We start from the raw sequence: 23,358 nt of genomic DNA on the forward strand, positions 1-23,358 counted from the left end.
GCCCAGCAGGGATTCCCATATGTGCCTGAGATTCCGCTGCTGGTTTGCGAGGCACTACCCCACGGGGGAGACTGGCAGGGACTACGGATCTGGGAAGAGGCGGGGATCTCCACTATCGGAGACCTCTACGAGGACAATACCTTGCTACCCTTTAATGATTTATTAGAGCGTTACGAGCTTCCCAGGAGGGACTTTCTCTTACATGCCGCTCTGACAGCAGCCATCCGTAAGCATTGGAAGAAGGGGATGGTAGAACTGCCGATCTCTTTCCCATGCCAGTATGTAGCATCAGCGGCCGGTACGATCAAAGCAGTCACTGGCCTTTATAGGCGGCTCACCCAGGAGATAAGAAGTCCCTTGGAGAACCTGCGTCTTAAATGGGATACAGATCTCGGGATGCCCATAGATGAGAAGCCATAGGAGGCACTAGTAGAAAAGCATGGAAAAGTTCCAGAAATGCGCGATTCCAGCTAATCCATTTTTTTGTCCTCCACAGAGCATATCTCACCCCACACAAGATTAATGAATATTTTGGGGCCTGATCAGCCTGTCCGCGGTGTAAATTAGAAAATGCCGAATTTTTACATATGTTCTGGGAGTGTACATTACTAGAGGGGTTCTGGAGGGAGGTATCGACTAAGCTAGGCGACATACGGAAAGAGACAGCACACTGACCCTGGGATATTGCCTACTACACTGGTTTCCTCACACTGCCCGGAATAAAGTTACCAGCAAATTTATAGACCTGGGGTTAGTCCTAAATAAACAAGAAATTACCAGTCACTGGAAGGCGGCCAGTGCCCCTAGTGTCTTGAGGTGTCTGCGGGAATTTATAAAATGGGCAGATTGTGCAGGGATTCTTAGACTGCAAAAGGCCCAGAGAATAGGCAATGAAAAAATGTTAGACACGGGAAGAGCATGGGTGGCGTTAGTAGAGTTACTCAAGCTCCCGACTGATGATAAAGAACCACCTCTTGAATGAGCAGAACTGTGTGTAGGGGTTGAAACATTGTCCTCTCTGGACACGTAATCTGGGGGATTGAAAGCATATATTGCATAGCGGCTTCCTCTTTTTGGATTCCTTCCTACTGGAATTATTGTGCCCGATGCCGTGCATGACTGGATACTATTCTCCACAGAGACATAGATAATTGAGCGACATGCCTGGGGGGGCGGGGGTGGGGACGGGAGGGAAGAGAGGGTTTCGTTATTTTATTGTTTGCTGTGATTCTTGCGAGTTCGTACTGGAACGGACTGTTTAGATGTCAATATCCCACCACAGGGATGTAGAGCATAGCTCCCCTGAGAACTCTGATTTGACCAACAAATACTGTTACCATTTTGTGAAAGGACCACACATGGTGAGAATCTGCAACTAGTAATGTGCGACCGTCAGACATGATTATCGATAATTGTTGTCAAAAACATGATGTAAGCTCTAGAATCCCATTGTATTGCTCCTACATGCTTGGATATTACTGAATAAAATCTGTTTACAAAAAAAAAAAACTAAGGAAGCAGAAGGGAGCACCGATCAAGAATGCATACATAGAAGGTTTAGTTGAAAACACTGAGGCAGAAAGTCCAACTATAACCATTAGGAAGAAAACAATATTGATCCTCAACACAAATAGATGTGAGATGGTCACTAAACAAATGGCCCTGGTGACAGAAAAGGATAAAGGTTGGTGAGAGCAGGCAAGAACAGGAGACCAATAAAACATAATGTAACAATATAGATAAGCATGATGATATTATGTTCACTGTATTTAAGTAAAAGTTTGCACAGTAAACATAAGAAATACACAATCAAGAAGCCTGTTTGGGGAGCTCGAGCCATACTGAACAACTCTGCAACGCTCTATATTTTGTCCTATGAGTTTCTGTAGTTTGTCCTAATGTTCAACGTACCGCGCCGGACGAAGGCACATGCTGTTCATCCAGATTGGTGACCACAGAAATGGAACAATCATGTTCTGCTCCTGTATAGTGTGACTCATACTATTCCCAATAACAAATACAAAATGTGCAGCTACGGGAAATGGTTGTCCTTTAACTGTAATAAGCACTAATGTGATTAAAGATCCAAATTAACGCATTTTGAATTTCTGGGGGTCCATTTGATAGGGAAACCTTTTACTTGAATTAGTTCACCAGCTAATGAACATACTGGCGTATTATACACCCTATCTTCGGGTAAATACGCTCAACTGAAAAAAAAAGGGGAGCAACGTGTTTAGAGCACTCTACCTGACCTGCCACCAGTTTTCTACGTTATGTACGGATGCGCAATATCTGCATTGCCCTGCCACAAGAAGATAGTCCATTTTAGTTATGATAGAGCTGAAGAAGTTTTTTAAGGTAAAAAAATAAACATAAAATAAAATGTATAAATTGTTTAAGATTCTACGGGCATTTTTATGCCATAAATCCTACTATATAAAGAAGACAAAAAATAAAAATGCACCCATCAATTTCTAAAACCGTTTTATATAGTACATATATAGAGCCACCAAGTGTAATAAGCTGCATGCTATTTAGAGCCATTGTTCAATGTGGCGAGAAACCAGGACACGAGAGGTGACATTACTACCCTCCCTAAACAATGTTAGTAAATAGTTTATTAATCGCTGCAGATTTTGCATGCACTGTTTATGTCAAGCTGGTTTTTTCCTGTGTAAAAGTTATAAACTAATGTATTAAACCAGGGCAAAAGGTGTTAGATATGTGCAATTTGCTAAAAAGCATTGATATTTTGACCAAACACTGAATAAATGTGTGAATGGACATCTATTCACATACATACCCAAATGGCAGGTTTTAATGAGCCATCTTTATGTTCACGGGACAACTAAAAACATTCATTTATAAATATTCAGTGAAATGTCTAAGTAAGAAGGAAGTTACGGTCCTTTAATCAGAAAAGAAATTGTAAATGATGCGCAAAATAATTTGAATTTTGCTTCAAAAATTCAGTTAATGGAATGATATGGTGACAGGCCACCACCTAAAGTTCTACTAATATTTGAAAGGTTCTGTGAGCTTTATACCAGACCTCCAAATAAGTACGGATTATAGTCTGGTCCGAGATGTCATTACAAATGACGTCACTGATGATCATTGGTCATAGCCTGCATTGAGAGTACCGGCTAAGCATGGCCTTTGGAAGCTCTCGAACGAAAAAGCAAGGGCCCCCTGTACAGTAGTTGTATAATTCCTAGGGCAGGGTACTATCAAGTAAGGTATAAATCCCTAGGCAAATATGCTTAAATTGTCTGTAGTCTGTTGGTATATCTATGCCCAATTAGTGCATTTAAATCCTTAGAGATATTGGAGTGCAACTTATATAAATTCGACTAACACTTACTATATTTAAAAACATTCATTTAATGACATATTAAAAAACATTTCATAATACAAAGTGAAATACAGTTATTAAAATTTCTAAAATATTACACTTTTATCACATCACATAATAATTACAGTTACATGAGTACATATTCTTTAGTGGCTGACGAGTAGATTCTTTCTCGACGCGCGTTTCGACGCAAACTGCGTCTTCATCAGGAGGGGCCACACGTTAACGTTGTTTGTATCTTCAATACGTTTCCAACGGTCTAACAACGTTATTTCTTTTACTTTATTGTCGCTCTTGTATTAAGGCTGATTCTTCGTAAGTAGTTTGTTCTCTAGATTTGGAAATATCTTCTTTTTTATTTCATAATAACGGATGTAATTCAAGGTATACTAATATAACGTATTCCGTCGTTAAATGATATGAGAATAGTGATGAGGGCGACGGTCTTTTTTTAGGCAATTGTCTTCATAGGGATGAAACTTAAAATATTTTTGTCGATGTATGAACCGGCGGCGTCTCTGCGTCCTACTCGGTCTGTTACGGTACCGTAACAGACCGAGTAGGACGCAGAGACGCCGCCGGTTCATACATCGACAAAAATATTTTAAGTTTCATCCCTATGAAGACAATTGCCTAAAAAAAGACCGTCGCCCTCATCACTATTCTCATATCATTTAACGACGGAATACGTTATATTAGTATACCTTGAATTACATCCGTTATTATGAAATAAAAAAGAAGATATTTCCAAATCTAGAGAACAAACTACTTACGAAGAATCAGCCTTAATACAAGAGCGACAATAAAGTAAAAGAAATAACGTTGTTAGACCGTTGGAAACGTATTGAAGATACAAACAACGTTAACGTGTGGCCCCTCCTGATGAAGACGCAGTTTGCGTCGAAACGCGCGTCGAGAAAGAATCTACTCGTCAGCCACTAAAGAATATGTACTCATGTAACTGTAATTATTATGTGATGTGATAAAAGTGTAATATTTTAGAAATTTTAATAACTGTATTTCACTTTGTATTATGAAATGTTTTTTAATATGTCATTAAATGAATGTTTTTAAATATAGTAAGTGTTAGTCGAATTTATATAAGTTGCACTCCAATATCTCTTTGGAAGCTCTCGTGCAGTTCCCTGTGCAAACTGGTTGTAAGGTCCATGGATGGAAATCAAAGAAGGCAACCTTTGCTGAACCAGATCCTTCTTCTGGCTCACAATTGACAGAAAGTGAATAGGTTTCCTCACAGGCACAATACTTGCATCCCAATGTGGATAAAGGCTGTGAAGTCTACATAAACAGCAGGTTAGCTCAGATATCTTAATCCAAGAGGCATGAAGGTCAGTTTAACTGGTGCAACAACTTTCAACAAGGAACTAAACTCACTTATTCAAGTTTATCTTAAATCATGAGTCACTCTAAGTCCCTCCACGTGCATGACAAAAACATAGGCATTCACAAAATCACCACAAACGCTGCCCTCTCATGGACCAACACAGCGCCGATTCATTTCCTCACAAACATAAGGATTCAAATTACACTATGCAAATACAATTCTCCACTTCCATTTTCAAACAGAATGATATTTCACACGGAAACTCCAGACATCAGGCCTGTACACAGCTGCATTTCTGAAATTCACACCATGGTGAAACGTGTCTATGCTATTAGGCACAACTGTGACATTCCGAATCAAGTTTGAGAGAAGTACCACATGGGCAGTGCGTTCAAAACAGCTTTCTGTACTCGCCTTTAATGAATCAGACCTTCTCAGTTCCCAGTGAAGCATGCACTCAGAAGTTTCCAACTGCAAATTCTTTCCGATGGCAGCAGCTCTATATGTCTCTAAAAATGTACACGTCCAAGTGTGGGTTCACCCTGTTGAAACTAAAAAAAAATACGGGGTCCAACCATTTTCTGCATTTTTATTACACCTAGTAAAGTACTACGTGATTAAATGTACTGCACTGATTTCTCACAGTTAGCATTTATAGTCACACAACTAAAGCCCTATTACAATGGAAACTCCGCCCAACATCGTTTCGGTCATGGGACCGGCCGACACCTGGTCGGCGGTCCCAACTGACTAATTAGGATGTGACCGAACACTGTTCGGTCGCATTCCTATACTTTACAATGGGAGCATGTATTCCTGCTCCCATAGTAAAATAGGAGGTCCAGTTCATCCCCTCCCCCTCGGGCTCCAACCGCAAGCCGTACACCTAAGGGGGCCCTGCTGGGGGCCCCCCCAAAGTTGAGTTCCGAAAGCCTTTCCATGTCGGAAAGGCCGGCACGGAAAGGCTGCCGAAACCGGACATATTTAATCCCTATGGCGGAAAGTGACGCCCTTGGGATTACTGGCCGCATTCCGACTGGCTCTCCATTTCTTTCGAAAGCCTGTTGGAATGTCGTTTCAGATTCCTTTCCGACCACCTCCATCGTAATGAGGCGGTCGGAAAGGAATCCGACAAACATATTTCGATGCAGTCGGAAAGGCTCTGACCGACAGTCGGACCTTTTCCAACCGCATCATTATCGGCCCCGTAATGCATTAGGAAATTGCTGAGACACACCATAGAGTTTCCCCATTCGCTTACGAGCCTCTCTTCCACACAGCAATTTCATATAATGCTAGAAAAAATGCAAAAAGAACAATTGATGGAGAGAATGCAGAACAATGTCATACATTCACCCATGTACAGAGATCTGGGCCTAAATCCATTGTTTGTTTGCTCACCATGCCATTCCAGTTTGGACACAGCCATATGCAAATCAGTCTTGACCCTGCACCCAATGGGAACAGTCCAGCCCGAACTGCCAGGCCTGGTCCTCCCTGGACTGAAAACAAGCATGCTAGGACCGGTTTCGGGCTTTCAGCCCTCATCAGCCTGGATAGCTTGATTCCAGTGGCATGGAGAGCACGGGGTCCAGTGCTAAGGCCGACAGGCCTCTGTCAAGGTTTTGTTTGAGCCTCACTACAGTTGACATTTTTCTAAATACGTCCATTGCGTTGACACTACTGCTTTCAGGTCCAAAATGCAACCACAGAGATAAACAATTATTATAGTTAGGACAATAGGAACAGTTTTTAGGGTTGAAATAGTTAATACAAATGGAACTTCAGGGGCGCAAAACTACTTTTGTGATTTTAGTGCACAGGCAAATTTGTTGCAATTAATTCTTTCTTTGCAGCCAGCAAAAATGTAAATAGAAAGACACATGTTAGCATAAAAAGCTCATTATAGATCACGGGGCCGCAACAATGCTCTCCCAAATGGCACAGAGCGATACAGGTAGTCTAATCTGTGTATAGCAGCATAAAGAAAGGTTTTTAGGGGGGTGCCCAACAAAGTCTTCAATGTTGCTCATTCCAGAAGACAGCCTTGAGATTACATTTGCCTCAACATTTCGCTATTTAGCTTTAGTTCCCGGCAACAGCTAGCAAAGATACATTTATTGTCCAGGCTGCTACGGCTTCAAACTTTCCTTAGTGACATCAGGGTGAATGCTCGAGGATATAAACCTGCGGCCGCCAGATCCAGAAAGGAGAAGAAGGCACTGAAGTTAAGAAGCTGGAAGAGAAAGTCAAATTCTGCCTAAAGCTAGCCACATCTCTGCAAATCCACACATTTATCCAAGCTGCCACAGGTATGGTCAAACAAGTGTTCAGAGAAGAATGCTAAGAGTGAGAGATTAAGCCTCTTGACCAACATCATATGTAGAATGGTACGGGCTCAATAAGTATGCGTAGTAGAAACTACACAGTCCTGATATGGCCAATGCAGGTTACAAACTTGATCACAGGTATAGTGGTACAGGAAGTTAGTTACTGCTCTGCTTACAAGAATGGACATATCCTATCATCATCCTCCTGTATGTACCTAGCTGCAGAACAATAAAGATTTGCCCACTACTTACGAGCATTGAGGTTTACCGTCACTTTAAAGACAGGCCTGGGAAACGAAAGGGGACAGGCTCGAAAGTAAAGGTGCCAAAATCCCACAATTAATGAACAGTACGCGAAATATCCATACAACATTGATAAGAGCCCCCCATCAGATGCCTAGAAAGTTCTCTTTAGATCCTATTTCAATTTCTAGTATTTACTAATAGTCATATAACATCTCCAAAACAAATACAAAGCAGAAACTCAAAAAGGGCCAGATAGCTCGAAGCCACCACCAAACTCTTTTCCCCATTGAAACACATTTTAATAATGCTCAAGAATATCCAAGTCATTCCAGAACCTGAATAAGGTAAAGGAAGCTGTGAACAAATGCAACTCTAGAATAGACAAGACCAAGCAAAATGTGCATTATTTCAAATTAAAATGATGTACCTCGAATTGGTGAGTGAATTACATGATCGATGGAATCTGATTAATGTGCTAGTTAGGCAGCAATCCAGCTGAAGGGCATATTCCAGCCAGGCAGGGGAGACAGTACCTCACGTGTTTAATACAAACCTGGATGTCACAATGCTTGGCCCTGGGACAAGAAAGCACCCCTTGAGGATAGTCATCAAAATTGCCCTAAGGTGATTCTTACTTCTACAAGGCTCCGGTCTTGCTCAACCCAAATATCAGCAAACAAATTATGCAAAGCAGATGCAGCTTATAAAGAATTCAAGGACAAGTCCGGACATGTTGTTGGTAGGATGAGGGTCTACTGAGAAATATAAGTGGTAGAGGATCTATTGCACTTGTTCAAGAAGGTAAACACATATCCTATGACAAAGGCGAACCAGAAGAAGAGAACGAGGGTCAAGCGTAGAGACGGTAAGGAAACAAGCATTTACAATGCAATGGTCTCAGCATTGTTAAAGTTAGAGCTATTGGCATTGCTCATGACATTATTTTTGTTTATGTTTTTGTTTTTAAAACATTTAAAGAAACTGCATTGTTATTTACAATGTCAATAGCTTAATCACTCTCAAATGCGAGACCTATTGCATTTGCACCCACACACAGAGCCACACACACAAAGCCACCCACACACACACAGCCACTCACATAGAGCAACCCACACACAAATAGAGCCACCCACAGAGCCACCTACACCCACACACAGTTACCCACACACAGACAGAGCCACCACGCATAGAGCCACCTACAAAAAAAGCCACACACACAGAACCACACACACAGAGACACCCACACAGAGCCACCCACACACACATTGAGCCTCCCACACACACACAGAGCCTCCCACACACACACACACAAAGCAGCAAAAGAAAAATTCAACAGAAATGCCATGCGAGGTATAATTTGCCATTTCTTGCCACATAGTCCAATCATCCCTTGCGCATAATTTGGACCTCATTGCCACATAATCCTGTTGGCCCTGACTAAATTCTAATGCCAATCTTGAACCTGCATTCATTCCTTTCCACACCTTTACCGTGACTTACTTCTAAATGATGTGTCTTTTGCTTTCTGTTTATTATCGGAATGTGAATTTTGCTATAACATTAATTATCACTAGTGGACTTCAGGGTGCACTTTATTACACTCCAGAGCGTCGTCTTGTAGAAGTTACTGCTTGCACAAGGCACAATTTTTCGTCAATCATTCTGAGGCAAACTCCTGTCTGTATTAATAATTCTGATTTGTTGGCCTTCAGAACTGGACACGGTTCTTGAGATGTGGTTCTGCGCCGTTATATTTGTGTCTATAAACACCTGTCTGAGGTGACTCAGCTGAACGCGTGTGGATTTCTGGGCAGATATGACGCACGTCCTTTTAACAGGATTCATGAGAGACGGTTGCTGCAAAAATACCACCTGAGCTTATCAGAAACTATTAGCAGAGCGTTAAAGTCGCATCTGCTTTTGAAAATGCGAACGATGAGGGGCTGATAACAAGCTTTAGGGGACAAAGGTAAAGCGACAGAGCAGGCCGACAAATACAGAATGATTTGGTGGCCAAGGACGACAGTGCAGGCCTGTCCGGCGTTACTAGCGAATAGCAGTACAGGCTGGGCCTGTTCACCTGCCAGCAGTGTGATTTGTAGGCATGGCTTGAAAGTGAAGCTATCAAGCAAGACCTGTTGCTACCAATGCTTTCTTAAAGTGGCTGTGGACTTTGTACAAGCAACTACTTCTCTCTTGCATTGTTTAACGCATTTAAATGAAAGATTCCCGTGCAATAAATTATTGTTCTTTTTGTATTTCATTTACAATTCTGATTTAGATATCCGTGAATGAATACTGCGCGAAATGAAATTTGGGAGGCGAAGAAAAAGGGTTTTGTTGCGTGTGTTTCTTCTTTCCGGTTTTCTCTGTGCCGCCCCACATCTGCTCTCTAATTTCAGGATGTCTCTTTGAAGTGATTATGCAGTGATCCCTAAGGGGGACGGGTGTAAGACAATCTACAGTCACAGGCTAGCAGCCCTTCCGTGTGTGTCAGGCGTGCCAGGACAAAGACACTCTGGCTGCCAATAGCAGACCTTGGGGCTTTGCGTTACTTCCTGTGGCGCACATTTGACCGCTCATTGGCCACTTTTTATGCAAGTATTCAGTTCATTCTTTTCAGGCGTGGGTATTGTACTTTTGCTGGTTTGTTTATTGGCCGCTTTTAAATTAGTTCTTTACGAATACTTACTGTAGGGGCATGCACTAAGTGTAACGTCACGTCAGAATCACGGGTTTGCAAAATCGCCCATCTCACACACACATGAACCGGAAGTAGCACCTGTCCTACTGACAAACGCTAGGTATTCGTACTTGTATACAGAATACTTTCCTTAGAGAAGAGACTGTGCGTCGTTGAGGGAAATCGCCCTGAACACCGCCGCCTTTCTCCGACGCGAAGCAGAAATGCCTCGGAGAAAGGCAGCGGCGGTTTCGGATTCGGGGGCGTGTTTTTCTTTTCTCTCCTCTTGCCATTGGCTGGAGGAGATAATTAGAAAAGTAGCAAAAAACACGCCCCCGAATCCGAAAAGGACGGGGCCTGTTCGGAGAGACAAAGCCTCTTCTTCAATGGCTGGCCAGCATTTAAGAGGCCAGCCAATGGAGAAGAGGAGAGAAGAGGGGCGGGTTCAAGCCCCTCTTCTCCAAAACATTAAATCTCGGAGCGAGATTGCGCAAACGCAGCCCTCGAGCCGAGACCTAAAAATGGATCCCTGCTCAAAAGCAGACTATTATTATGCATGTGATACCGCACCTTAATCACAAACAAGATCTGTTTGTGGAGTATGGCAAGTGCATCAGAATTCCACAAAACTGGTCGATATTAATAGGCCTAACCAAGTTTCTGGTGCTCGACACTGCACTTTATTGTCAACACGGTTCTTATGAGAGCCTGCCACATGGTGGCTGTTTGTCTAATTTTATTGAGGTAAGAACCTAAAATAGACAAAAACAAGAGCTATCTACATTCCACATTACCCATGTACCAGTAATTGTATAAAAAAAAGACATATTTAATGTTAATTGAACGAAAAACATATTATAAATACATATATATACGTTAATAATGGCGCTCATACAGTTACACAGACAGTGTTATACTTATGGACGATAACAAGTGTAAACTAGACAAATAGTGTCTGAGGAAAAAAACAAAAAACGGGTCTCAAAATAGAACAAAAATACACAATACAACAATTGTGTCCTCTTTCATTTAGGCCACGTTACTGGCGTCGACGACTTTTCAACCCAAAGAGTACTTAGGGGGTCTCATCATCAGGACAAAAGCATCATATGTAGGAGCGTCCACTGTTTTTCAAATAAATCTCTATAGACACGAAGAATGAATCAACATAAGTTGTGCATCAGGCACTTAAACTTGAAATAGTAGAAGCCCAATCCTTAGGTATGTCTGTAAAATTCACAGAGAGATCCTCAATTTCAAAATAGTGAGGATATATACCAGAAATGGCCACCAAATCCAAATCGGTATCCAACTGTCGATGGTCCCGAACGTCATATTACCTCAGGGGATCAAGGTTGATACAAGCAGTGTTATTCTAAACTTTAAGGTCCCCCTCGTCCGATCGGCATACCGGCTCCAGCAGAAATCACGTCCTTCTGCAGGGGCACAACAGCTGTTGTTTAATAATTAAATAAACATTAAAATCACTAACACCTGCCACCCAAAGCTATAAGAACAGCTTGTCCGACATGTATTAGTCGTTTTAATGTATATTTAAAATATGAATTGTCACATTTGCATGAGTGTGATGGTAGGTAATGATGGTATTTTCATTGGCAGCACTAGTAGGAGCAATGGGTGGTGTGAGCTGCAGTGCCCTCATGACACTGGCACTTTTTTTTTTTTTTTAACAAATTAAGCACCGCCTCGGAGTGTATTCACACGATATTATCTGTTTCCCCATCAAAGCTCCACTTAAAGAGGAGGTGTGGGATTCATACTCTAAGCAGTAAGGCGTTATAGAACTCTGCCCAAGTCAGGGAACTAGCAAGACAGTGTTTGAGTTAAAATATGGTTTGAGTTATAGTTACTGATGGCGATTTCCCAAAACACACATGGCTGATCCAGCTAAAAAATCTTTTTTTAAAAGAGGCAAAAAAAAATGATTATCAAAATGCTGGATCAGTAAATCACTTACTGAAAAAAGAAGGAACAGCTGAAACCAAGAAGCCGAAAGTAGGATCTGGAAGCAGAAGTAACAAAAATTATATTTCTATTTCATAATAACAGAAAGAAATGTAAGTTAACAACATTATGGTTTTTGGGGAATTTTCTTATGTAGCACTGCTGAAAATATGTATCTTACCAAAAACGTCTGCAGTTTCTGTCTGTCACTGTGTACATGGTTATTTCAATTACAAAAAAAATTAAACATCACTCTACAGGACAATTGTAAAAGGCTATTAAATGGAAGAAGACAACAGTGAGAGAAAAAAAAGAGCAGCGGTTCTCCCTGGGCCTTGCAACTATCAGCTGTAGAAGTACCATGTGATTGTGGTAAGTTGAGACGTCAAATATTTATTCAGGCTAATTTTTAGATACCAGCATCGTAACGGTCAACAACCCTAGTGCTGTGGTAATAACTATTTGCTCACTTTTGTTGGGTAGAGTTAGCCACCTATCAGTTTACAGAAAGAGGACAGTGCTGGGCTCACGAGGCAGAGAGATTCCAGGTACTACACAGAAACATGAGTGGGGGGGGGAATGTGTCCCTGGTCTGGTACTGGTATGAGAGACAATGCTCTCCAAGTCCTTCCTGCCCACATGAAGGAGTCTTGCACGAGGAGCCTCTCATACACGTCCATCACAGGGGGCCTAGGAGTTACAAATCCCTGGTAAGGCTTGGCTCTTCTAGACAATATTTGGCTGCTTTGGAAGGCCTTCCCACAGGGAGTAGCTATGTGTTAGATGACTCGTTTGAGGAGTCAAGGTAGGATATTTTCTTTCATCCTGGAGCCCTCGCAATTTGTGACAGCCTGACGCCACCACCGAGAAAGGATGCTACAGGTGATGTTGGCATGGAGGGGTATAAAGAGTGCAATATAAAGATGGCACCCTCTGATGACAGTCAGAAGCTCGTGCACCAGGGCTGCAACTGCGCGTATAGAAAATAAAGTCTTCTGTTGTTCAAGCTGCTGACCAAAGGGTGGGTTAGGCTAGCAAGAAACATGCTACTGAGCAGGGGCAGACGAGCCTGATGAATGTTCCCCACCTTAGCCGCCTGGCCGGCCATGCACCCCAGTCATGATGCTGTCTTTACACTCTTTACTAATAAACATAAACCCTGGCCGTAGGCTTTTACCAGCAACAAACTACAAGTTAGGTTGAATTCACCTGCAAAATTCTAAAAAAGCAGAGTGTGGCACCAAATGCCACGGGTGGTCTCAGTTGCCAGGGACTTCCAACCGGTCTTACAAGGTGGTCCCCATACTAGTCAAAACCTCAGAGGCAAACACATGAAGGTGTGCACTGTCGCATACAGTTATTTGTGCTATTTGTGCACCAGTTTACACTGTACACTGATCCGCCCAGCTAGTTATACACGTCTCCCCTCTAGTCCTGTTTTCATTGGCTTGAGCGGCTTCCACAACCACCGTGCACACTTTCACCATGGCTCTTGCAGTCATGCACTCAGTTGCCACGGGCATTCTTCTTTCCTAGCCCATGCTCACACAGTATGACTAACAACACAGAGGCCTAAAACACGCTGGCAGGCACACTGTGCATGTTTGTGTCACTGAATCCAAAGAACAGGACCCCACGTTGGGTGTCCCCTTCACACACTAACCTTATTACAAATGGTCTTTTAATTCCAATCAGGCCAGTCGCAGCAGGTATCAGCCACAGCAGAATTATGAGATCTTCAGGGATTTTACTGACCTGTTCTTGAAAGCAGGTAAAATCTGTGTGAAAATCCGGGTAAATTAAGTTGCCAAGGGAATCAAGCCAAGAGTTACAGATGCGCCATGTAAATCTACATTTCTAAGGGTACTCTGAGGGTCCTACTAGTACAGCCTCAGATTTTCCGACCACCAGAGTTATTGAAACCCCTGTGTCAGTATCCATTACCACTAGTCTAAGTACCACAGTGAGGAAAATCCAAGCCACTTTCCAGGTCACTTAGTGAATCTTAGTGGGGGAAAGTTGCAGTGGAATGAATGCATACATCTTATTCACTGCTGATTACTCTGGATATTGAAGATGCAAATACATTAAGCGTGCCTATGTCTGAATACCTATCAACTGCGCTTGAAATGGAACCTCACCCTAAGCTCCTAGACAGTGCACTGACACGAAAGGACACACAATGGATCTTTATAATATTATTTCTCTTGGAGACAGAATGAGTAGTTTTACCTCTTGCAACAAAAAAAATCAAAGAGTGGTCCCTCAAAGCACAACCAACAACCTCATGCACTGTGAAGATTAGTTTAAAACTTGTATTTGATTTTCACTTAATGTGTGTGCAGGATATTCCATATGCAGTTTCCTCTATGTTAACGTTTAAACAATATAGTTCAGAATAGTGTGTTATTTTTAGTTATGTAAATGACCCCATCCCCCACTGTACTCAGGATCGGTTCCCATACTTTTTTTATACACTTCGGCCTCTTACTACAATGAAAGTATAACTAGATGAAGCGGTCATTTAATTTGTTACATTATTATTTATCTTTTTTTGTAATATAATTTGTTCTTCCATTGTCACACAATTCCAGTGGCCCCGTATATAAGAGACGGGACTCTCGATGGGACAAAAGACACGCCAGGGAGATTCGCCTTTGTTCGTTAAGTAAAAGTCTGATTTACATTTTGCGCAACTCACTGGCAGTTCTAAAACTCAGACCTTCCTGCAAAAATGTGATTGGATATGCGCCAGGGTTTCAAGTTACAGTTAACACCCGAAGGGCTGTTTTTGGCGAGAGGTTGGTGTTGTTTTACTTTGTGTATCGACCAGTGTTACAGATGGACAGGCTTAGGGAAATAACAATATACAGCGAACAAAGAGGGACAGACAGATGCTACACAGACAATGTGCTTTTGTGAATGCCTATTACACACTCACCGAAGCGGCCACCTCTTTTGGCGTCGAGTCTTCCTGGTCTTGGTCCTTTACATTTCAGAGGCCTTGCTGCCCAGCATCTTCTGAGACCGGACACTGAAGCAGACTGAGGCAGTCTGCGGCCAGAGGCCTCGCCTGATTAACTGCAGGTACAGTAATGGGGCTTGTTTTTGCTGTCTCCTACGATCGATGCCTTCTGATGCCCGCTGTCAGCGGTAATGGATGCCTTATGACAGGTGTCGGGTAGCCTACACCGAGGGATACTGACTGACAGCTTCCATGGGTCTCTCCCTCCAGGTAACCTTATAACCAAAATTCAGGGATCTCTGCACTCGTTGCCTGCCCTAGTGTCCTCTCGTTTTCGCGCTAGCGGCGTCCCCCCCTCTCTCGATCAACCTGCCTTCCGTTTCACCGCTAACCGATCCCCTTACATTCCTGCCCTCAATGACACTGACCTCCTTGCAGCAAATGCTCCCCACGTTCCTGCTTCCAGGGCGCCGTTATTGCTACTGAAGGGCCCTCGCCACCCGGGGAGATCCCAGGATCCCTCTATGCGACACTGTCATTAACAGCTGTACCGCCTCCAGTCATTCCCCCGGTCCTACAAGACGCTCTCTGCCGCCTCCGCTCCTGATCAGCCAGGATATCTCTGCTTGTTGTGCTGGAGTCCGGCACCCAGACAGAGGAGCCGTCACGTCACCGGCTGAGCCAGCCCCCTCGCACAGCTGCTTCCGGACCGACAACTCACGTGACTAGCTAGGTCTGTCACATGACCCTCGTGCTGTACATTCTAGTCTAGGACAACATTCGAAGCACAGGGTGTACGAATTGAGGAGACTGACAGTAAATAAATCGATACCCACAGGACATCATTTCCACATAGGTCAAAACACGTTTTCAGACAACACTCCTGCTACGTGAAGGAGCGTGTGGTATTTACCTATGTTACTGCTTTGCAGGCTTCAGTTGTCTTCAACCTATTCAATGTGTATTACTCATGCAGGCAGCTCTAGGATGTGGAATGTGCTTAGCTACCGAGTCCTCTCTTGTCAGTTGCTGCTGGGTGTGATGTGGATAGGACGCTTCTATTACATGAACTTAAATAAAGAAGAACTCATCAACTTCCTGTCTCCCCTCGTACTTCTTCACACTGGCGATGAGCGAAGGAACACTGATCCTATGAGACAACAGAGAAAACTTTGCATCTCACGAGATATCCTGTTTGACTTTGTGAAACCTTCAGCTACACAAGCGTCCTGACATAGATAAGTTCAATTGCCTGAAGTGTACAGCTTGTGTCGAGAGAGATGGAGGACTTTCTAGCTAAGAAAGGAATTGTTCATAAACAATGTTCTCATTATCACCCAGAATGTAATGGGATGGTTGAGAGAGTCAACCGTGTCTTAGAAGAATCTATTCAGTTAGCCAAAGAGCAAGGTCGTGACTGGAGAACTGCAATACTTGAGAAGGTTATGGCCTACTGTTTGACTCCTCACTCCACCACTAAGAAAGTACCCTTCGAGTTGTTCAGGGGACATACGCCTAACACTCATTTTTTTCAGTCTTGGATGAGAGGGAATGGGGCTGACATTAATGTTCCTGAGGATCTTCAGCGGAGGGCCCTTCAGGATCTCAAGTCGGCAAAAATGAAAGCTAACTGAAAGCACAGCATTTCATAGCTTATCAACGTCCGACATGCACAGCTGACCAAGTTAAATTTAATTCGCGTGTTGGCTTAGGTGAATAGCCACTTTCTTTTACGCTGATACGCCCAGCTGTCTAAGCTCTAAATTATTTGCGCATCAATTCTAAAGTTTAATTTCTCGCTGATGCGCACAGCTGTACAACTTTATAACTTTTCAACTGGAAATGTTTATTGTCTGCTGACTACGCTAATGCGCACAGCTTGTATCTTTACAACTTTCAACTTCTAACATTTATTGTGTGCTTATTACGCTGATGCACACAGCTTGAATCGCATATTTTCCTATTGTACATTGCTACGCTGATACAGCTAATTGAACATTGATTTACACATTTATTATTACTTACACTGAAGTTTCAAAGTATCTCTATTTTATTAACTCTACTTACTGTGTTATAAAAAAACAAATCTTTGGCATTTTAAATATAATAAAATATAAGATAATTTATATTCATTTTCCAACATGCAAAATGTAACACCTCCACCCTTCTTTCTTTCAAATCTGGTGATCCACCTTTGCGATGGTCAAAGTGGAAAAAAGTATTCCTAAACTATGCAAGAGTCTGTGGTGTGTCTTTAAGTGCGGAGAGAAAATCAGCACTGTTATTACACTGTCTGGGGTCAGAGGGTCAAGACATGTTCGAGCATCTTCCTGACTTGAACGATGGAGAATCTGACAACCTTAATGAGTTTGAAATTTGCTCTAAAAAACTAGATAAACATTATCTCCCAAAACTAAGCACTATATTAGAACGTTATCATTTTGGGAAGTGTGTTTAAAAATCAGATGAACCTGTTGAGACTTACATTACAGCCTTACGCAAATTAGGCGCAACTTGCAAATTCGAAGGGTCGTTGGAGAAACGCATACGTGACCAGTTCATGCTTGGTTGCAACGTTGAAAAAATAAAAGATGAACTTTGGCAAAAAGATGATCCGAAACTTGATGAGGTGATGGTCTTAGCTAAGAGGATCGAACATTCTTTAGCTTGTGTAGAAGTAATAAAAAAGGAGAATTGTGTCTTGGAAGAGAAGGTTCACGCTATTAATAAAAACCCTGTGAAACCTCTTTGGAAGCAAAGTGAACCTGTTTGGAAGGCACGCACTCCTAATAACTTTCCTTCTACTTCTAGATCAAAAGATAATGCTAGAGTCAATGTTACCGTTGTAACCTATTTGGTCACCTTGCTAAGGCCAAGTCTTGTCCTGCACTCTCCTCCAAATGTCACAACTGCGGAAAGGTTGGACACATAGCCAAGGCATGTAGAGCCAAGAAGATTAAGTCAAGTAAGCGTGTCAAAGAAGTTTTCTTTGAAAGTGACGACTCTGAATACGAACACAATGACTTGCACTGTGGGGAGATTATGACACTGAGTTAAAAATACAAGTGTAAAGGTCCTGTTGATGCTGTTCTTGTGAATGACTGTAACATAAGAATGCTCTTTGATTCAGGTGCTAAAATTTCTCTTATACCCAAGGAATTCTTTGATTTAAAATTACATGGGAAGGTAAAAATGTATAAGCCAGACATCAAACCATTAGCATATGGAGGTCAACCCATAAAGCTCTTTGGTTATTTTCTTGGCAACATTGAATATAAAGGAAGACTGACTGCTGGGAAGATTTACGTGTCATGCAGAGGCAACAGCATAATCAGCTGGTTTCACCAGGCTGATTTCGGGGTGTTTTAGTTCCTGGTGCCGATCCCTGCATTGTTCTGAGAGACATCACCTCTCGTTCTCTTCCCTTAAACAAAACCTTGTGTGACAAAGTTTGCAACGATGTTTCAAGTGTGGGTGATTCTAGCTCTGCATTACGAGCTGAATTCAAGGAGGTTTTTAGTGAAAAGTTAGGTTGTCTCTCTGATTATATTCACAAAATCACTTTAAAACCAGATGCTGTTCCTGTCACGTTGTTCTGCTTGGGTTTTCGGATCAGATAGAACCCGCTCATCAGAGCCTCACTAACCCAGCCAGAACGTTACCCCCTCCCTAGAACCTATTTACAATCCTACAACCACATATATCTATCGCCTAAGGACAGGGGATTCCTACTATGCATACCAAGATCTCACAATCGGCGGCCTCGCGATCCCATACGGATCCAGACCTCTCTGCCCATACGACAGTATCACAAGTGGCGGCCTCGCGGTCCCATACGAACCCAGACCTCTCTGCCCATACGACAGTATCAGCACAATCGGCGGCCTCGCGATCCCCTACGAATCCAGACCTCTCTGCCCATACGACAGTATCACAAGTGGCGGCCTCGCGGTCCCATACGAACCCAGACCTCTCTGCCCATACGACAGTATCAGCACAATCGGCGGCCTCGCGATCCCCTACGAATCCAGACCTCTCTGCCCATACGACAGTATCACAAGTGGCGGCCTCGCGGTCCCATACGAACCCAGACCTCTCTGCCCATACGACAGTATCAGCACAATCGGCGGCCTCGCAATCCCCTACGAATCCAGACCTCTCTGCCCATACGACAGTATCACAAGTGGCGGCCTCGCGGTCCCATACGAACCCAGACCTCTCTGCCCATACGACAGTATCACAAGTGGCGGCCTCGCGGTCCCATACGAACCCAGACCTCTCTGCCCATACGACAGTATCAGCACAATCGGCGGCCTCGCGATCCCCTACGAATCCAGACCTCTCTGCCCATACGACAGTATCACAAGTGGCGGCCTCACGGTCCCATACGAACCCAGACCTCTCTGCCCATACGACAGTATCAGCACAATCGGCGGCCTCGCGATCCCCTACGAATCCAGACCTCTCTACCTAGACGGCAGTCTCATACGACAGTTCATCCTATGATCACCATAACATACAAAAAGGGAATCAGTCTCACTATTCATCAGATCACACAAGGATTGCCAGTTCGGGCATAGCCTGTTCTCAGGTTTGAGGGGCTCCTCTTTCCCTTATTCAGTTACCACTTACCTGATCAGGGTTAACATCTGTTCATGTAGCCGCAGCTGACTAGAAGAATAGGCTACCCTCTTATACAAGAACATGCAGCACATGTTGGTTCACAACAAACTGGATACTTTATTACTCATTGCATACACGATCACATAACATTACAATATGACACATAACCTGCAAAGAAAAGTGAAAGATTAAGTTGTACACTCTAATAAGAAAGGGTCGACATCACCTTAGTAGTACGTAGCCTGCACTCAGTGGTCATCTAGGCTCCCTTCTCGTCTGTGCCTCGGCTCGCCTGGAATCACCCTTCTCCGAGTCACTGGGACCTCTTCCTTATCGGCTACTCTCTCCTCTCTGGTTATTCTGTTAGGAAAGCATCTGTCTCTCAGTTCTTCTCCGCCTTCAAGATGGCGTCTGTCTTCCCTGGAATAAGTAGTAGCTTTACTGCTAACGGCTAGATGCCGCCTACGGACTGAACGTGTAACTGTCTCCGACTTTCACTAATATAGAGGTGCATTTCCTCATGGAAAATTCCGGCCCGTAACCTGCCGCCCACCAAATTCTTGTACCTCCCCGTACCAAGGACACGTTCCCAGCCGGCCGGCCTGATGTAGTGTCTTCGGCATGAAGAAAAATACAATCCTTCGATAAGGGCCGGCCTGAACCGGTTCTCTCCAAGCGAATAACACCTCATAACTAAAACATTACTCTTGACCTAGAAGAATCCCAAGCTGCCGGAGCAGAAAGAAAGATGGAGTCTCTCCCGTTTGAGGCCTACCAGGCCTGAATTCAGCACGGCTCCATGAAATACCCTCACTACAGGACAGGTTATCCCTAATACTAACGAATCTATCCCCTAGGCTATGTGTGCAAGCCCTGATCTATGGGGAAGAGCACAGAATCATGTCGAAGTGCCTAGTAAATAGGCTCCATTCACTACTCTAACCCTTAGGCTTGAATGGTAAGAGACTGAAGTCACATTCAATCACTTGTTAACACAAGAAGGCCAGGAAAATCGAGCAGAACACACGTGTAAGGAGCGGAATGTTCCTTTAGCCATAAAAGAGTCCATGCTTACAGATCTTGAGAAATTAAAGGGTGATGCGATCATTATTGAGACTGAGACCAGTCAGTGGTTGGCTCCCGTTGTTCTTGCACGCAAGGCCTCAGGTGAGGTGCGCCTATATGTGGACCTGCGTACCCTCAACCATGCAGTTGTTGCGGACAGGTACCCTCTCCCTAACATCACTGAAATGCTAGCACAATTGAGAGATTCACGCATGTTCTCCACACTAGATTCACGTGCTGCCTATCATCAGGTTAAGATAGACTTTAGTTCCATGGATCTGACTGCCTTTATCACCCCTTTTGAGACTTAGAGGAAGTCAAGATAAATCAAGATGATGTGTTGATTCATGGTTCTTCGCAAGTTGAATACGATGCGAGACTGAGGTGTGTGCTTGAACGTTGTCTTATGAGAGGTTTAACTCTCCGTGAAAATAAATGCAAGTTCAATCTTACCGAAATTGATTATCTTGGCCATTGCTTGACATGTGATGGTGTCAGACCCAAAGAGCGCTTAGTAAAAACTATAGACAAACTGCCGGTTCCTCAATCCAGGGAGGAACTGGTAACATTCTTGGGCATGGCCGAAAACTATAATAAGTTTGTGCCACGCTTTGCCTGCCGCACTCATACACTTAGGTCCCTCCTGAAGAAGGGCGTAAAGTTCTTATGGTCGCCCCAGTGTCAATTGGAGTTTGAGGAAATCAAGAGGGCTCTTAATTCTGCTCCTTCCTTACAGAGCTTCGACGCTTTCTCGGACTCCGTCCTTGTCACTGATGCGAGTTCTAAAGGTTTGGGAGCTGTTCTTAAGCAAATAAAAGATGGGAAAGAAGAAACTATTATGTTTCTTTCAAGAGCTCTTGTTGGTCCAGAATTACAGTACTCAGTGATTGAAAAAGAAGCTCTTTGCATTTTCTGGGCAATCAAGAAGCTCAAGAAATTTCTCGGGGGGACCTCTTTTATCGTTTATTCGGATCACAAACCACTCAAAGACCTGTTTTGCAAGAAGGAACTGGATGCTGTTTCTTCTAGGATTTGCAAATGGGTCATAGCACTCCCAGACTTTGATTTCGTTCTCAAGTATATCCCAGGGGTGGACAACAAAGTTGCAGATTATCTCTCCAGTTTAGTACCTAAATGCTCTGCAGACCTTGACCCTGAAGACACATGGGAAATCAATAACTTTAAGGTGTGTGAGGTTGTTGAAGGTGTTGTATCTGAAATAGAATGGAGAGACTCTTTGAAAAATGACAATGTCTTACTCAAAGTTTGCAAGTTTGTGTCTGATGGGTGGACAGGTATTAAGTCCCTGTCTGACGATGCATGAAAATCTTGGAATGTGAGGCATGAACTTTCACTATGTAATGATCTCTTGTGGAGAGGAACGCGTCTTGTCCCTCCGTCCTCTCTTCGGGAGAAGATCATTCATTTGGCACATGATGGTCACCAGGGCATCTCCAAAACCAAGGAGAGAGTTTGTTTGCACTTCTGGTGGCCTGGGGTCGACATTCTTGTTGAACGATTGGTTAGAGACTGCTCGGAGTGTAGAATGTGTGACAAAGTTTGCAAAACTAGAACTCAACCGATGGTTATCCAGGAGTCTCCGACTAGATGTTAGCAACATGTTGCACTTGATCTCTTAGGTCCTGTTTCTTTCAAGACGGGCCAGTCTTATGTTTTGGTACTTATAGATATGTACTCTAGGTGGCCGGAGGTCAAAGTTACACAGGGTATTGAAACCAGGGAAGTCATCAATTTTTTGGAAGGCATCTTCTACAGAGGGGGTCTTCCTGAATCTCTCTTGACCGACAGAGGTATATGGCTTGTATCGAGAGAGATGGAGGACTTTCTAGCTAAGAAATGAATTGTTCATAAACGATGATCTCTCTATCACCCAGAATGTAATGGGATTGTTGAGAGATTCAACTGTGTCTTAAAATAATCTATTCAGTTAGCCAAAGAGTAAGGTTGTGACTGGAGAACTGCAATACTTGAGAAGGTTATGGCTTACCGTTTGACTCCTCACTCCACCACTGAGAAAGTTCCCTTCGAGTTGTTCAGGGGGCGTACGCCTAACACTCATTTGTTTCAATCTTGGATGAGAGGGAATGGGGCTGACATTAATGTTCCTGAGGATTCTCAGTGGAGGGCCTCCCAGGATCTCAAGTCGGCAAAAAAGAAAGCCAACTTTGATGTGAGACATGCTGTTGCTCATACCCTAGTCAACGTAGGTGATTGTGTAAGAGTACGATTTCCACAGAAGTTTGAAGGTACAAAGATCTCTACTCCTCGCAAAGTAATTAAGCTATTTCTTTATGCTGTGAAACTTGATGGGCGCATTTGGAACCTGGGTAGAATTGCTCTTGTACGTTCCTCTGCATCCTCCAATTCTCATACTCAACCTATCTCTTCCAAGTTTATTTCTCCTCTGCGCAGGAGCACTCGCACATGTTCAACTCCTGTGAGACTTCATGATTATGTCTGCAACTGAACATTGCAGCCATTGTTCACATGTTTATGTTTGGGGGAAGGTATGTGGTATTTACCTATGTTACTGCTTTGCATGCTTCAGTTTTCTTCTACCTATTCAATGTGTATCACTCATGCAGGCAGCTCGCGAATTTGGAATGTGCTTGGTGCTTAGCTAACGAGTCTTCTCTTGTCAGTTGCTGCTGGGTGTGCTGTGGATAGGACGCTTCTATTACATGAACTTAAATAAAAAAAGAACTCCTCATCAACTTCCTGTCTCCCCTCGTACTTCTTCACAGAGCGTTTTGAAAG

At 43.3% G+C, this 23,358-nt stretch overlaps 1 protein-coding gene across 6 annotated transcripts in view; it reads right to left on the reverse strand.

Moving 5' to 3' along the window:
- The window catches only part of ABCA3 (ATP binding cassette subfamily A member 3), a 477,048-nt gene that overhangs the window by 436,486 nt on the left and 17,204 nt on the right, over positions 1 to 23,358 (reverse strand). Inside the window, exons 1-2 of one of the 6 annotated variants that reach the window (XM_085632152.1) lie at positions 15,321 to 15,535; positions 13,591 to 13,705 (exon numbers count right to left, since the gene is read on the reverse strand). The exons of 1 other annotated variant lie outside the window; for it this stretch is intronic. The gene's annotated coding sequence lies outside the window, so the exon portion shown is untranslated. Of the gene's footprint in view, positions 1 to 11,940; positions 11,961 to 13,590; positions 13,706 to 14,868; positions 15,567 to 23,358 lie in introns of those variants that run through there. 4 more of the 6 variants (XM_085632150.1, XM_085632148.1, XM_085632149.1 and 1 more) reach the window with 4 other exon arrangements.

This window comes from Triturus cristatus, chromosome 10 (assembly GCF_964204655.1).
Source record: "Triturus cristatus chromosome 10, aTriCri1.1, whole genome shotgun sequence".
Taxonomy (NCBI): Eukaryota; Metazoa; Chordata; class Amphibia; order Caudata; family Salamandridae; genus Triturus; species Triturus cristatus.